The 14225-nt window shown below is 44.1% G+C and overlaps 1 protein-coding gene across 1 annotated transcript in view; it reads left to right on the top strand.

The window, feature by feature from the left end:
- Nucleotides 1-14214: 14214 nt before the first annotated feature.
- Nucleotides 14215-14225, top strand: part of LOC128692057 (uncharacterized) — a 207767-nt gene continuing 207756 nt past the window's right edge. Inside the window, exon 1 of the mRNA XM_070087587.1 lies at nucleotides 14215-14225. This exon is cut by the window's right edge and continues 71 nt beyond it. The gene's annotated coding sequence lies outside the window, so the exon portion shown is untranslated.

The following is a 14225-nucleotide window of genomic DNA, read 5'->3' as shown; positions in this document are numbered from 1 at the left end:
CATCTTCTTCAGGTGTATCACTCATGTATGAGAGAGGCCGATTATTTATCTGATTCTCCGTCTTCACCAACACCACACGGAATTCCTCCAAATTAATTCTCTTCCGGTGTAGTACTTTACAGAGACACCTCTTCACTGTGCCTATCAGTCTTTCATACACCCCCCCCCCCTGCCAAGGGGCTCTAGGAGTAATAAATTTCCAGGTACACCCTCGTTGGGTTAACAGAGATTGAACATCGTTACTATTATTTAATTCTATCAAGTGTTTACCTGGAGTTTACCTGGAGAGAGTTCCAGGGCTCAATGCTCCCACGGCCCGGTGTGTGACCAGGCCTCCTGGTGGATCAGAGCCTGATCAACCAGGCTGTTACTGCTGGCTGCACGCAATCCAACATACGAGCCACAGCCCGGCTGGTCAGGTACCAACTTTAGGTGCTTGTCCAGTGCCTCCTTGAAGACAGTCAGGGGTCTGTTGGTAATCTCCCTTATGTATGCTGGGAGGCAGTTGAACAGTCTCGGGCCCCTGACACTTATTGTATTGTCTCTTAATGTGCTAGTGACACCCCTGTTTTTCACTGGGGGGATGTTGCATCATCTGCCAAGTCTTTTGCTTTCGTTGTTAGTGATTTTCGTGTGCAAGTTCGGTATTAGTCCCTCTAGGATTTTCCAGATGTTTATAATCATGTATCTCTCCCGCCTGCGTTCCATGGAGGACAGGTTCAGGAATATTCCAGTCTAGATAGAACAAGCGACCTGAAGAGTGTTGAGCACCCACTACAAAATTAGTGGCATTATCCGAAATCATCAGTCTCGGACAGTGTCAGTGTCAGTGTCAGTGTCAGTGAGTGTGTGTGTGTGTGTGTGTGTGTGTGTGTGTGTGTGTGTGTGTGTGTGTGTGTGTGTGTGTGTGTGTGTGTGTGTGTGTGTGTGTGTGTGTGTGTGTGTGTGTGTGTGTGTGTGTGTGTGTGTGTGTGTGTGTGTGTCTCAACAATCAATATTTGCACCAATAACTCATTACAGTTGTGACCGGGTGTGGAAGTGTGAATTGCTCATTACACTATAATTTGTTCATGATTGTAGCCATGTATAAACGTAAGTAACCATTCTACAGAATTCATTACCTTTGTAACTTGTGAGCTCATTACCTTTGTACCTAGTTCAGCTATCAAAACTTTGGGGGCCCAGTCCCTGGACCCATGAAGTACCTCTGTAATCTGTAAATACCTTTGCAACTTGTCATGATTGTGACCAGACCTACCTGGAGTTCATTACCTTTGTAAATTGTGAGTTCATTACCTTTGTAAATTGTGAGTTTATTACCTCTGTAACTTGCTCAGCTATCAAAACTTTGGAGTCCAGTCCCTGGACCAATTATGTACCTCTGTAATCTTTTGACTACCGCCCACAGGATGGGTATGGGGTGCATAATAAACATATTAAACTAAACTAACTCGGACAGGATCGCCTAACTGCAAATTTTCGAAACAGCTGTATAAACTGTTCTGCAGACAAGTCCTGAGCCACTTCTAAATGAACTGCCCTAGTGAACAAGCATACATATACTTTCAGTGGAATACTATCTGAAGTACCTGTTAAAATGATTGGACCACTGTCTACACCTGTTACATCAAATGGTTTCACTAATTGTACACGCTCCTTTGGCAATGGTGGAGGACCTGGGTACATATAGGATCTGGCATCCAGATCCAGTTGAACAGTCTTGGGGCCCCTGACACTTGTGGTGTTGTCTCTTAACGTGCTAGTGACATCCCTGCTTTTCATTGGGGGGATGTTGCATCGTCTGCCGAGTCTTTTGCTTTCCTATGGAGTGATTTTCGTGTGCAAGTTCGGTACTAGTCCCTCTAGGATTTTCCAGGTGTATATAATCATGTATCTCTCCTGCCTGCATTCCAGGGAATACAGGTTTAGGAACCTCAAGCACTCCCAGTAATTGAGGTGTTTTATCTCAGTTATACGTATCATGAAGGTTCTCTGAACATTTTCTAGGTCAGCAATTTCACCTGTCTTGGAAGGCGCTGTTAGTGTGCAGTAATATTCAAGCCTAGATAGAACAAGCGACCTGAAGAGTGTCATCATGGGCTTGACATCCCTAGTTTTGAAGGTTCTTATTATCCATCCTGTCATTTTTCTAGCAGATGTGATTGATATAATGTTATGGTCCTTGAAGGTGAGATCCTCCGACATGATCACTCCCAGATCTTTGACATTAGTTTTTCACTCTATTGTGTGGTTGGAATTTGTTTTATTCTCTGATGAAGTTTTAATTTCCTCACCTTTACCATATTGGAGTAATGGAAATTTCTTATCGTTGAACTTCATATTGTTTTCTGCAGCCCATTTAAAGATTTGGTTGATATCCTCCTGGAGCCTTGCAGTGTCTGCAATGGAAGACACTGTCATGCAGATTCGGGTGTCATTTGCAAAGGAAGACACGGTGCTGTGGCTGACATCCTTGTCTATATCAGATATGAGGAAAAGAAACAAGAGGGGAGCGAGTACTGCGCCTTGTGGAACAGAGCTTTTCACCGTAGCCGACTCAGACTTTACTCTGTTGACTACTATTCTTTGTGTTCCTGTTTGAGGAAATTATAGACCCATCTACCAACTTTTCCTGTTATTCCTTTAGCACGCATTTTGTGTGCTATTACCTCATGGTCACACTTGCAAAGTCTGTGTATATTACATCTGCATTCTCTTTGTCTTCTAGTGCATCTAGGACCTTGTCGTAGTGATCCAGTAGTTGGGACAGACAGGAGCGACCTGCTCTAAATCCATTCTGCCCTGGGTTGTGTAATTGATGGGTATCTAGATGGGTGGCGATCTTGCTTCTTAGGACCCTTTCAAAGATTTTTATGATATGGGATGTTAATGCTATCGGTCTGTAGTTCTTTGCTATTGCTTTACTGCCCCTTTTGTGGAGTGGGGCTATATCTGTTATTTTTAGTAATTGTGAGACGACCCCCTTGTCCATGCTCCCTCTCGATAGGATGTTGAAAACACGTGATAGGGGCTTTTTGCAGTTCTTGATGAACACGGAGTTCCATGAGTTTGGCCTTGGGACAGAGTGCATGGGCATGTCATTTATCGCCTGTTCGAAGTCATTTGGCGTGAGGATAACGTCAGATATGCTTTTGTTTACCAAATTCTGTGGCTCTCTCATAAAAAAATTCATTTAGCTCTTCAACTCTCTGTCTGGTTAGCGGCTTGCTAAAAACTGAGTCATATTGGGACTTGAGTAGCTCACTCATTTCCTTGCTGTCATCTGTGTAGGACCCATCTTGTTTAAGTAGGGGCCCAATACTGGATGTTGTTCTCGACTTTGATTTGGCATAAGAAAAGAAATACTTTGGGTTTCATTCGATTTCATTCATGGTTTTTAATTCTTCCCGTGATTCCTGACTCCTATAAGATTCCTTTAGCTTTAGTTCGATGTTTGCTATTTCTTTGACCAGTGTCTCTCTACACATTGCAGATATATTGGCCTCTTTTAGCCGCTCTGTTATCCTTTTCCGTCGCCTGTAAAGGACCCCAATGGAAATAAGTCACTCTGTCTGACTTTTTTGGGTTATCCTAGGTTCTCTACACATATGCTGCTATGTATGATAATTCTATGTAACTGTATTTGTGTATACCTGAATAAACTTACTTACTTACTTACTCTTTCTATTTTACATCTACTCCTTTTTCTTCAAGGAATAAGCCTTGAGCATACATCGAGTGCCACAGAGTTAATCTGTTCTAGGCATAAGTTGGGGTCTGTGTTGCTTAGGCTATCTTCCCAGCTTATATCATTTAGGACTTGGTTTACTTTGTCCCACTTTATGTTCTTGTTATTGAAGTTGAATTTGGTGAAGGCTCCCTAGTGACTGATCACATTTTGTCAGTCTGGGGCTCCACGCATACATGTCGTAACCTCGATTATGTTGTGATCTGAGTATATTGTTTTTGATATGGTGACATTTCTTATCAGATCATCATTGTTAGTGAAGATGAGGTCTAGTGTATTCTCCAGTCTAGTAGGCTCTATTATTTGTTGGTTTAAATTGAATTTTGTGCAGAGATTTAAAAGCTCGTGTGAGTGTGAGTTTTCATCAGAGCTGCCTCCTGGTGTTATTACTGGAACAATAGTATTTGCTATATTCCTCCATTTTAGGTGCCTTAAGTTGAAATCCCCCAGGAGCAAGATGTTGGGTGCAGGAGCTGGAAGATTTTCCAGACAGTGGTCAATTTTTAACAGCTGTTCCTGGAATTGCTGGGATGTTGCATCTGGAGGCTTGTAGACTACCGCAATGACTAGGTTTTGGTTCTCGACCTTTACTGCTAAAACTTCCAATACATCATTTGAGGCATTAAGCAGTTCTGTGCAAACAAGTGACTCTGCAATGTACAAGCCAACCCCCCCCTTTTGCCTGTTCACTCTGTCACATCTGTATAGGTTGTAACCTGGGATCCATATTTCGTTGTCCAAGTGATCCTTTATGTGGGTCTCAGTGAAAGCCGCGAACATTGCCTTTGCCTCTGCAAGCAGTCCACGGATGAAAGGTATTTTGTTGTTTGTTGCTGGCTTTACACCCTGTATATTTGCAAAGAAGAATGTCATCGGACTGGTGGTATTGTTGGTACTGGGGGGGGGGATTTTTTTCCGGCATTAGTATCTGTATCTGTTGGTTTGGAGTGGAGGCCATCGACTGTGGTTCCACTCCAGGAATGACTGGATTTGGTGTACAATTTCTGCCATTTCCTGCCAGTTTTTTTTCCTTCCTGGCACTAAAAAACCTCTCTCTCTTGAGTGGCTGTGGCTACCCAGGTTTTCCCATGGCCTGGATGTTTTGTATCTTTTTGTCCCCTTTAGATGGTGTGCCTGGCAATTTAAGTTATAGCACAGTCTTTCCTGTACTGAAGAGGTACACATTTCAGGGTGAAAAAGCTTACAGGAAGGGAGTTTGCATTTTCCTGTTGTCATATGGGCATTGCATTTTCTAGGGTGGTCATAGTTGCACGTCCCATCTGTTTTTCCAGATTTCCCATATCTACAGATACCAAGTGCATAGTATGTGCACAGGCTTGGTTTCTGTTTGCCTTGGGTTTCTGTGACTGTATTCCCTGTAATTAGTATTTTATAACATTAAACCACACAATATCCAAATCATGTAAACCCCACATTGTAACCCTTATAGAGAATATCCAGACCACCCACACTCTCCCCCCCCCCTGCGCCCTCCCACTACCTCTCGCCCTCTTCCACTCCCTCCCCTGATCCCCCATCTATCTCACACACGCTCCTTCTTCCCCTCCTCTCCCTCTTTCCCCCTCTCCTTTTCCCATTCTCTCTCCCCTTTTGCTTTTCCTTCCTCCTCTCTCTCCCCATAATTCCCCCTCTCCACCTCTCCCATTTTGCCACTGCCTCCAGCTTCCTCCTCTCCCTCCCTCCGTCCCCCCCACGCACACACTCAGACAAATCCATCACAAACAACCACACAGAAATACATAAGTTTTTCATTCTGTGGCAATAAAAAAAATGGGTTGCCAGAGAGAAGGTTCGGAAAAACAGGGGACTAGAGGATGTGTCTAGGAAGGAAGATTGGGTAGCAGAACCCATGAAAAGGGAACATAAGTGGGGAAGGAAGCTTAGCATGAAAATGGAGAAGATAGCTACTGAGAGCAGGAAGTGGGAGATGTAAGTCAAAGCAGGAGAGGCTAAGATTCAGAGATTAGAAGAGGAACTGAAAAATCTGAAACAGCCTAAAGAACTAAAGAGCAATACAGGTATGACATTAAAAACTGCTACTTCAGTCACAAATAAGGCGACTGTAGGGAACAAAGGAGTGAAACTGTATGCAGAGGCCCTAGCAGACCATTGTGGAACCCGAGAAAAAAAGAGAATCACATCAGGAACAATCGAGGGGATTGTAGAAAATGAAAGAGCCAAGCTATATGAAGAAGCCCTAACAGACCACAGCAGTGCCCAGGGAAAGCTGAGAAGGCAAAATGACAGACCACTGGGCCCAGGGACAACAGATAGTGAAGAGACTGAAGAAAGGAAAACTTACAAAGCAAGAAGACAGACCACTGGGCCCATGGACAACAGATAGTGAAGAGACTGAAGAAAGGAAAACTTACAAAGTAAGAAGACAAGGGGAGAAAAAAAAGATTGAAAGCATGATGAAAGGAATGGGAGAAGCTCACATGACCCAGCTGGCAAATTTTCTGAGAATATGGGAGTATGCAAAAGGAAGACACTGGCTGGTCAAAGCAATTTTCAAGGCAGAACCAGCTTGAAACAAGATCCTGCAAGAGAAAGCGAGACTAAGGGACATCTCAGCATACTAGAGGGTGTATCTTGACTGCAACAGAACACGAGAAGAAAGGCAGAAACTGAAAGGGAGGTTACAAAGACGAAAGGAGGGAAGAAAGGTGAAGATGGAGATGGACAGGAGAACCTAGGCTCAGGAGGAATATCAAATACAACCTCCCTCACACCCACCTACAGAACCCCCCCAACCAGGACAACCCCAAATCAACCAAACATTCTAACTCAAAAGACACATGCCATGCCCAATGCCCCCACCCACCTCGTTACAAACCCCACCTCCACAGCAACCACCCATAGTTACTCATCACGTCTTCTGCTTTCCCAACCCTAATGTACCCCCCAGACCACAGTTTTGGAAAAGAAGTTGAAGGTTGGCATGATAAAATGGTGATAGATTGACTGACTGGTGTGAATCTCCCTCGGTCTTAAGTCAGTAAAGTTAAGCTGTTTTCGTATTATTGAAGTAATTTATACTTAGCCAAGTCATCAGTTCTGTCATGCATGTGAAGACCAATGTGAGATGGAATCCACAGCACGTGCACTCTGACTCTACTGTCCACAATCCTACCATACCTGTGTCTGGCCTCTGACACAAGCATGCCACAATTTATACTTAATGAGCGGAGAGCATTTATGGATGACAGAGAATCAGTTAAAATTAAAGTGTCAACCTTAGATACATGGACGTATTTGTGTCCAAGGAGTATGGCAAACAGTTCAGTGAAGAAAAAATATAAAAATGAACTTTTTTCTGTATAATGTTTGGGTAATTTTTCCTTAAAAAATTGTTCCTTATTGACAATTATATTGCAAAATCTGAATGAAATCTGCTTCCAGAAAATGTTTACAAAATGAGTATCCTTTTTCCTGTCATTAACAAAGAGGTTACAAATCAGCGTAGTTTTACTACTAACTTGACTGATGACAACAGCAACGTCTTCTGTGGGTCTGCAGATAAGTTGAAAATGCAACATATTTTTAGCTTAACTATCACACTATTTTCCTGGAAGGACAAAATCAATACAGAAATCAATGCTAGTGTCAAGTTACTGGCCTGAAACAGTATTATTCTGATATGGAATGCAAGGAACATTACTGAAGGGTTGTTTAGAGACTACAGTGCGTTATGACAGCATGTGTAAGAAAGGTCTATGACAGTGTCAATAATAATATTAACCTTGGCCAGAGGCCCCCTAAATTTTGAGGTCCAAGGCTTCAGCCTGCCAAGCCTATAGGTAAATCCGGTACTGGCTTCCAGTAACTGCTGCCATATTCTATGATAACTACACAAAGTTAGCTATGTTTTCCTGTTATAGTCCATTACACAGGATGGGTCACATTACATAGTGTTGATATCTGTTAGCCAGAGCTGGGAAACTTCTGTAGCTCCATGTCTTCCTTTGTGGATGACACCCGAATGGCTATGACAGTGACCTCCATCGAAGACACCGTAAGACTCCAAGCGGACATCAACCAAATCTTCAAATGGGCCACTCAAAACAATATGAAGTTCAATGAAGAGAAATTTCAGCTACTCAGATATGGGAAGCTTGAGGAAATTAAAGCTGTGTCAGGGTATACAACAAATTCTAACCATACAATAGATCGGAAAAGTAATGTGAAGGACCTGGGAGTGATAATGTCAGAGGATCTCTCCTTCAAAGACCACAACAGTGTATCTACTGCATCTGCTAGGAAAATGATAGGATGGATAATGAGAACCTTCAGTACTAGGGACGCCAAGCACATGATTCTCTTCAAATCGCTTGTTCTCTCTAGGCTGGAATACTGCTGTATACTAACTCCCCACTTCAAGGCAGGCGAAACTGCAGACCTGGAGAGTGATAAGATAAGATAAGATTTCGTTCGGATTTTTAACCCCGGAGGGTTAGCCACCCAGGATAACCCAAGAAAGTCAGTGCGTCATCGAGGACTGTCTAACTTATTTCCATTGGGGTCCTTAATCTTGTCCCCCAGGATGCGACCCACACCAGTCGACTAACACCCAGGTACCTATTTGCTGCCTGGAGACCTGGAGTTTACCTGGAGAGAGTTCCGGGGGTCAACGCCCCCGCGGCCCGGTCTGTGACCAGGCCTCCTGGTGGATCAGAGGTTGATCAACCAGGCTGTTGCTGCTGGCTGCACGCAAACCAATGTACGAGCCACAGCCCGGCTGGTCAGGAACCGACTTTAGGTGCTTGTCCAGTGCCAACTTGAAGACTGCCAGGGGTCTGTTGGTAATCCCCCTTATGTATGCTGGGAGGCAGTTGAACAGTCTCGGGCCCCTGACACTTATTGTATGGTCTCTTAACGTGCTAGTGACACCCCTGCTTTTCATTGCGGGGATGTTGCATCGTCTGCCAAGTCTTTTGCTTTCGTAGTGAGAGATTTCCGTGTGCAAGTTCGGTACTAGTCCCTCTAGGATTTTCCAGGTGTATATAATCATGTATCTCTCCCATCTGTATTCCAGGGAATACAGTTTTAGGAACCTCAAGCGCTCCCAGTAATTGAGGTGTTTTATCTCCGTTATGCGTGCTATGAAGGTTCTCTGTACATTTTCTAGGTCAGCAATTTCACCTGCCTTCAAAGGTGCTGTTAGTGTGCAGCAATATTCCAGCCTAGATAGAACAAGTGACCTGAAGAGTGTCATCATGGGCTTGGCCTCCCTAGTTTTGAAGGTTCTCATTATCCATCCTGTCATTTTTCTAGCAGATGCGATTGATACAATGTTATGGTCCTTGAAGGTGAGATCCTCCGACATGATCACTCCCAGGTCTTTGACGTTGGTGTTTCGCTCTATTTTGTGGCCAGAATTTGTTTTGTACTCTGATGAAGATTTAATTTCCTCGTGTTTACCATATCTGAGTAATTGAAATTTCTCATCGTTGAACTTCATATTGTTTTCTGCAGCCCACTGAAAGATTTGGTTGATGTCCACCTGGAGCCTTGCAGTGTCTGCAATGGAAGACACTGTCATGCAGATTCGGGTGTCATCTGCAAAGGAAGACACGGTGCTGTGGCTGACATCCTTGTCTATGTCGGATATGAGGATGAGGAACAAGATGGGAGCGAGTACTGTGCCTTGTGGAACAGAGCTTTTCACCGTAGCTGCCTCGGACTTTACTCTGTTGACGACTACTCTCTGTGTTCTGTTAGTGAGGAAATTATAGATCCATCGACCGACTTTTCCTGTTATTCCTTTAGCACGCATTTTGTGCGCTATTACGCCATGGTCACACTTGTCGAAGGCTTTTGCAAAGTCTGTATATATTACATCTGCATTCTTTTTGTCTTCTAGTGCATTTAGGACCTTGTCGTAGTGATCCAGTAGTTGAGACAGACAGGAGCGATCTGTTCTAAACCATGTTGCCCTGGGTTGTGTAACTGATGGGTTTCTAGACGGGTGGTGATCTTGCATCTTAGGACCCTTTCAAAGATTTTTATGATATTGGATGTTAGTACTATCGGTCTGTAGTTCTTTGCTGTTGCTTTACTGCCCCCTTTGTGGAGTGGGGCTATGTCTGTTGTTTTTAGTAACTGTGGGACGACCCCCGTGTCCATGCTCCCTCTCCATAGAATGGAAAAGGCTCGTGATAGGGGCTTCTTGCAGTTCTTGATGAACACGGAGTTCCATGAGTCTGGCCCTGGGGCAGAGTGCATGGGCATGTCATTTATCGCCTGTTCGAAGCCATTTGGCGTCAGGATAACATCGGATAGGCTTGTGTTAACCAAATTCTGTGGCTCTCTCATAAAAAATTAATTTTGATCTTCGACTCTCAGTCTGGTTAGCGGCTTGCTAAAAACTGAGTCATATTGGGACTTGAGTAGCTCACTCATTTCCTTGCTGTCATCTGTGTAGGACCCATCTTGTTTAAGTAGGGGCCCAATACTGGACGTTGTTCTCGACTTTGATTTGGCATAGGAGAAGAAATACTTTGGGTTTCTTTCGATTTCATTTATGGCTTTTAGTTCTTCCCGCGATTCCTGACTCCTATAATATTCCTTTAGCTTAAGTTCAATGCTTGCTATTTCTCTGACCAGTGTCTCCCTACGCATTTCAGATATATTGACCTCTTTTAGACGCTCTGTTATTCTTTTCCGTCGCCTGTAAAGGGAGTGCCTGTCTCTTTCTATTTTACATCTACTCCTCCTTTTTCTTAGAGGAATAAGCCTTGTGCATACATCGAGTGCCACCAAGTTAATCTGTTCTAGGCATAAGTTGGGGTCTGTGTTGCTTAGTATATCTTCCCAGCTTATATCGGTTAGGACTTGGTTTACTTGGTCCCACTTTATGTTTTTGTTATTGAAGTTGAATTTGGTGAATGCTCCCTCGTGACTAATCTCATTATGTCGGTCTGGGACTCCAAACATACATGTCTGAACCTCAATTATGTTGTGATTTGAGTATATTGTTTTTGATATGGTGACATTTCTTATCAGATCATCATTGTTAGTGAAGATGAGGTCTAGTGTATTCTCCATTCTAGTAGGCTCTATTATGTGCTGGTTTAAATTGAATTTTGTGTAGAGATTTAAAAGCTCGTGTGAGTGTGAATTTTCATCAGAGCTGCCTCCTGGTGTTATTACTGCAACAATATTATTTGCTATATTCCTCCATTTTAGGTGCCTTAAGTTGAAATCCCCCAGGAGCTAGATGTTGGGTGCAGGAGCTGGAAGATTTTCCAGACAGTGGTCAATTTTTAACAGCTGTTCCTGGAATTGCTGGGATGTTGCATCCGGAGGCTTGTAGACTACCACAATGACTAGGTTTTGGTTCTCGACCTTTACTACTAAAACTTCCACTACATCATTTGAGGCATTAAGCAGTTCTGTGCAAACAAGTGACTCTGCAATGTACAGGCCAACCCCCCTCCTTTAGCCTGTTCACTCTGTCACATCTGTATAGGTTGTAACCTGGGATCCATATTTCGTTGTCCAAGTGATCCTTTATGTGGGTCTCAGTGAAAGCCGCGAACATTGCCTTTGCCTCTGCAAGCAGTCCACGGATGAAAGATATTTTGTTGTTTGTTGCTGGCCTTACACCCTGTATATTTGCAAAGAAGAATGTCATCGGACTGGTGGTATTGTTGGTACTGGGGGGATTTTTTTTCCGGCATTAGTATCTGTATCTGTTGGTTTGGAGTGGAGGCCATTGACTGTGGTTCCACTCCAGGAATGACTGTTTTTGGTGTACGATTTCTGCCATTTCCTGCCAGTTTTTTTTCCTTCCTGGCACTAAAAAACCTCTCCCTCTTGAGTGGCTGTGGCTACCCAGGCTTTCCCATGGCCTGGATGTTTTGTATCTTTTTGTCCCCTTTAGATGGTGTGCCTGGCAATTTAAGTTATAGCACAGTCTTTCCTGTACTGAAGAGGTACACATTTCAGGGTGAAAAAGCTTACAGGAAGGGAGTTTGCATTTTCCTGTTGTCATATGCGCATGGCATTTTCTAGGGTGGTCATAATTGCACGTCCCGTCTGTTTTTCCATATTTCCCATGTCTGCAGATACCAAGTGCATAGTATGTGCACAGGCTTGGTTTCCGTTTGCCTTGGGTTTCTGTGACTGTATTCCCTGTTGGTGCATGTTTCCCTGTCTTATTCCTATCCTCCCTAGCACCAACAATGGAGCTCCCACCAGTTGTTTTTGGTAATATATCCTCACTATTGCTAGTGGAGTCCTCTTGTTTGCTATTTCCTGTGGTATTTCTAGTTTGCAATATTGGTTTTATCTTATCTTTGACTACACTTGTTTCCCCACTACGGCTCCTGTCCCCTATGAGGTCATTTATATGTATTCCTTCCTGCGTATAATTCCCGACTACCTGGACAAAATCTCCAGCTTCACCATTACTGTCTCCCAGGACAGCACATCCAGCTTCAACATTACTGTCTCCCAGGACAGCACCTCCAGCTTCACCATTACTGTCTGCTAGGTGAACAGGACAACAGGTGTAAGGAAACGTGTCGAAATGTTTCCACCCGCCGGGAATCGAACCCGGGCCCTCCGTGTGTAAAGCGGGAGCTTTAGCCACCAGGCCACCGAGCCTGGTGGCCCAGCACACATAAGTAAGGCATTTAAATTACTAGGAACTGTTGAAGTACCTTGATTTGTATTCTCTGGAATGCAGGCGAGAGGAATACATGATAATATACTCTTGGAAAATCCTAAAGGGATTAGTACCAAACTTGCACGAAAATCACGAAAATCACTCCCTTGAACAGTCTTGGGCCCCTAACACTTATTGTGTTGTCTCTCAGTGTACTCGTGGCGCCCCTGCTTTTCATTGGGGAAATGTTGCATCGATGAGAAATTTCAATTACTCAGATATGGTAAACATGAGGAAATTAAATCTTCATCAGAGTACAAAACAAATTCTGGCCACGAAATAGAGCGAAACACCAACGTCAAAGACCTGGGAGTGATTATGTCGGAGGATCTCACCTTCAAGGACCATAACATTGTATCAATCGCATCTGCTAGAAAAATGACAGGATGGATAATGAGAACCTTCAAAACTAGGGAGGCCAAGCCCATGATGACACTCTTCAGGTCACTTGTTCTATCTAGGCTGGAATATTGCTGCACACTAACAGCACCTTTCAAGGCAGGTGAAATTGCCGACCTAGAAAATGTACAGAGAACTTTCACGGCGCGCATAACGGAGATAAAACACCTCAATTACTGGGAGCGCTTGAGGTTTCTAAACCTGTATTCCCTGGAACGCAGGAGGGAGAGATACATGATTATATACACCTGGAAAATCCTAGAGGGACTAGTACCGAACTTGCACACGAAAATCACTCACTACGAAAGCAAAAGACTTGGCAGACGATGCACCATCCCCCCAATGAAAAGCAGGGGTGTCACTAGCACGTTAAGAGACCATACAATAAGTGTCAGGGGCCCGAGACTGTTCAACTGCCTCCCAGCATACATAAGGGGGATTACCAACAGACCCCTGGCAGTCTTCAAGCTGGCACTGGACAAGCACCTAAAGTCAGTTCCTGATCAGCCGGGCTGTGGCTCGTACGTTGGTTTGCGTGCAGCCAGCAGCAACAGCCTGGTTGATCAGGCGCTGATCCACCAGGAGGCCTGGTCACAGACCGGGCCGCGGGGGCGTTGACCCCCGAAACTCTCTCCAGGTAAACTCCAGGTATGAAAGCAAAAGACTCGGCAGGAGATGCAACATTTCCCCAATGAAAAGCAGGGGCGCCACGAGTACACTGAGAGACAACACAATAAGTGTTAGGGGCCCAAGACTGTTCAACTGCCTCCCAGCATACATAAGGGGGATTACCAATAGACCCCTGGCTGTCTTTAAGAAGGCGCCGCGAGGGCGCTGATCCCCGAAACTTTCTCCAGGTAAACTCCAGGGCAGAGAGGATATCGTCAAGTATTCCACTGAATGTTTAGCAGCTAAGGCAGTTTGAAAGGTTTTGTTGTAGCATAACTGGAGTTACTGTTATTCTGGAATTAACGTCTGTCAGGAAGGTCTATCCTATCTACTGAAATGAAATTCTTATGAACACATTTCCAACATTAAACAAAAAGGGGCAACCAAAATTATAAGTAGGAGAGAAAATAAAAGAAAGTGGAAATTGGAGAGAAACGAACTACATTACTGACCAAAAAATACATATTTACATCAGTATGTAAACAATGAAGATTCATTGTTGCAATGAATGGGTTAGTAGTGTGAGGGAGTCTTGGGTGGGGGGTGGAAAAACCAGGGCGGGGGGTGGGGGTATGTCCACCCGATAACCCTTATCCCATGATATAGGGTAGGGGTAATGGGGTGGGGATTCAAGGGGTATGGTGAAGTTTGAGTGGTAGGGGTTGTAAATAACGGTGGTGATGGGGGGGGGAGAAAGAGGATGCGCAGTACGCATGC

Source organism: Cherax quadricarinatus, chromosome 2 (assembly GCF_038502225.1).
Source record: "Cherax quadricarinatus isolate ZL_2023a chromosome 2, ASM3850222v1, whole genome shotgun sequence".
NCBI classification, from domain to species: Eukaryota; Metazoa; Arthropoda; class Malacostraca; order Decapoda; family Parastacidae; genus Cherax; species Cherax quadricarinatus.
The sequence above is the reverse complement of the archived record's forward strand: the minus strand, read 5'-3'. Positions and strand labels throughout refer to the sequence as shown.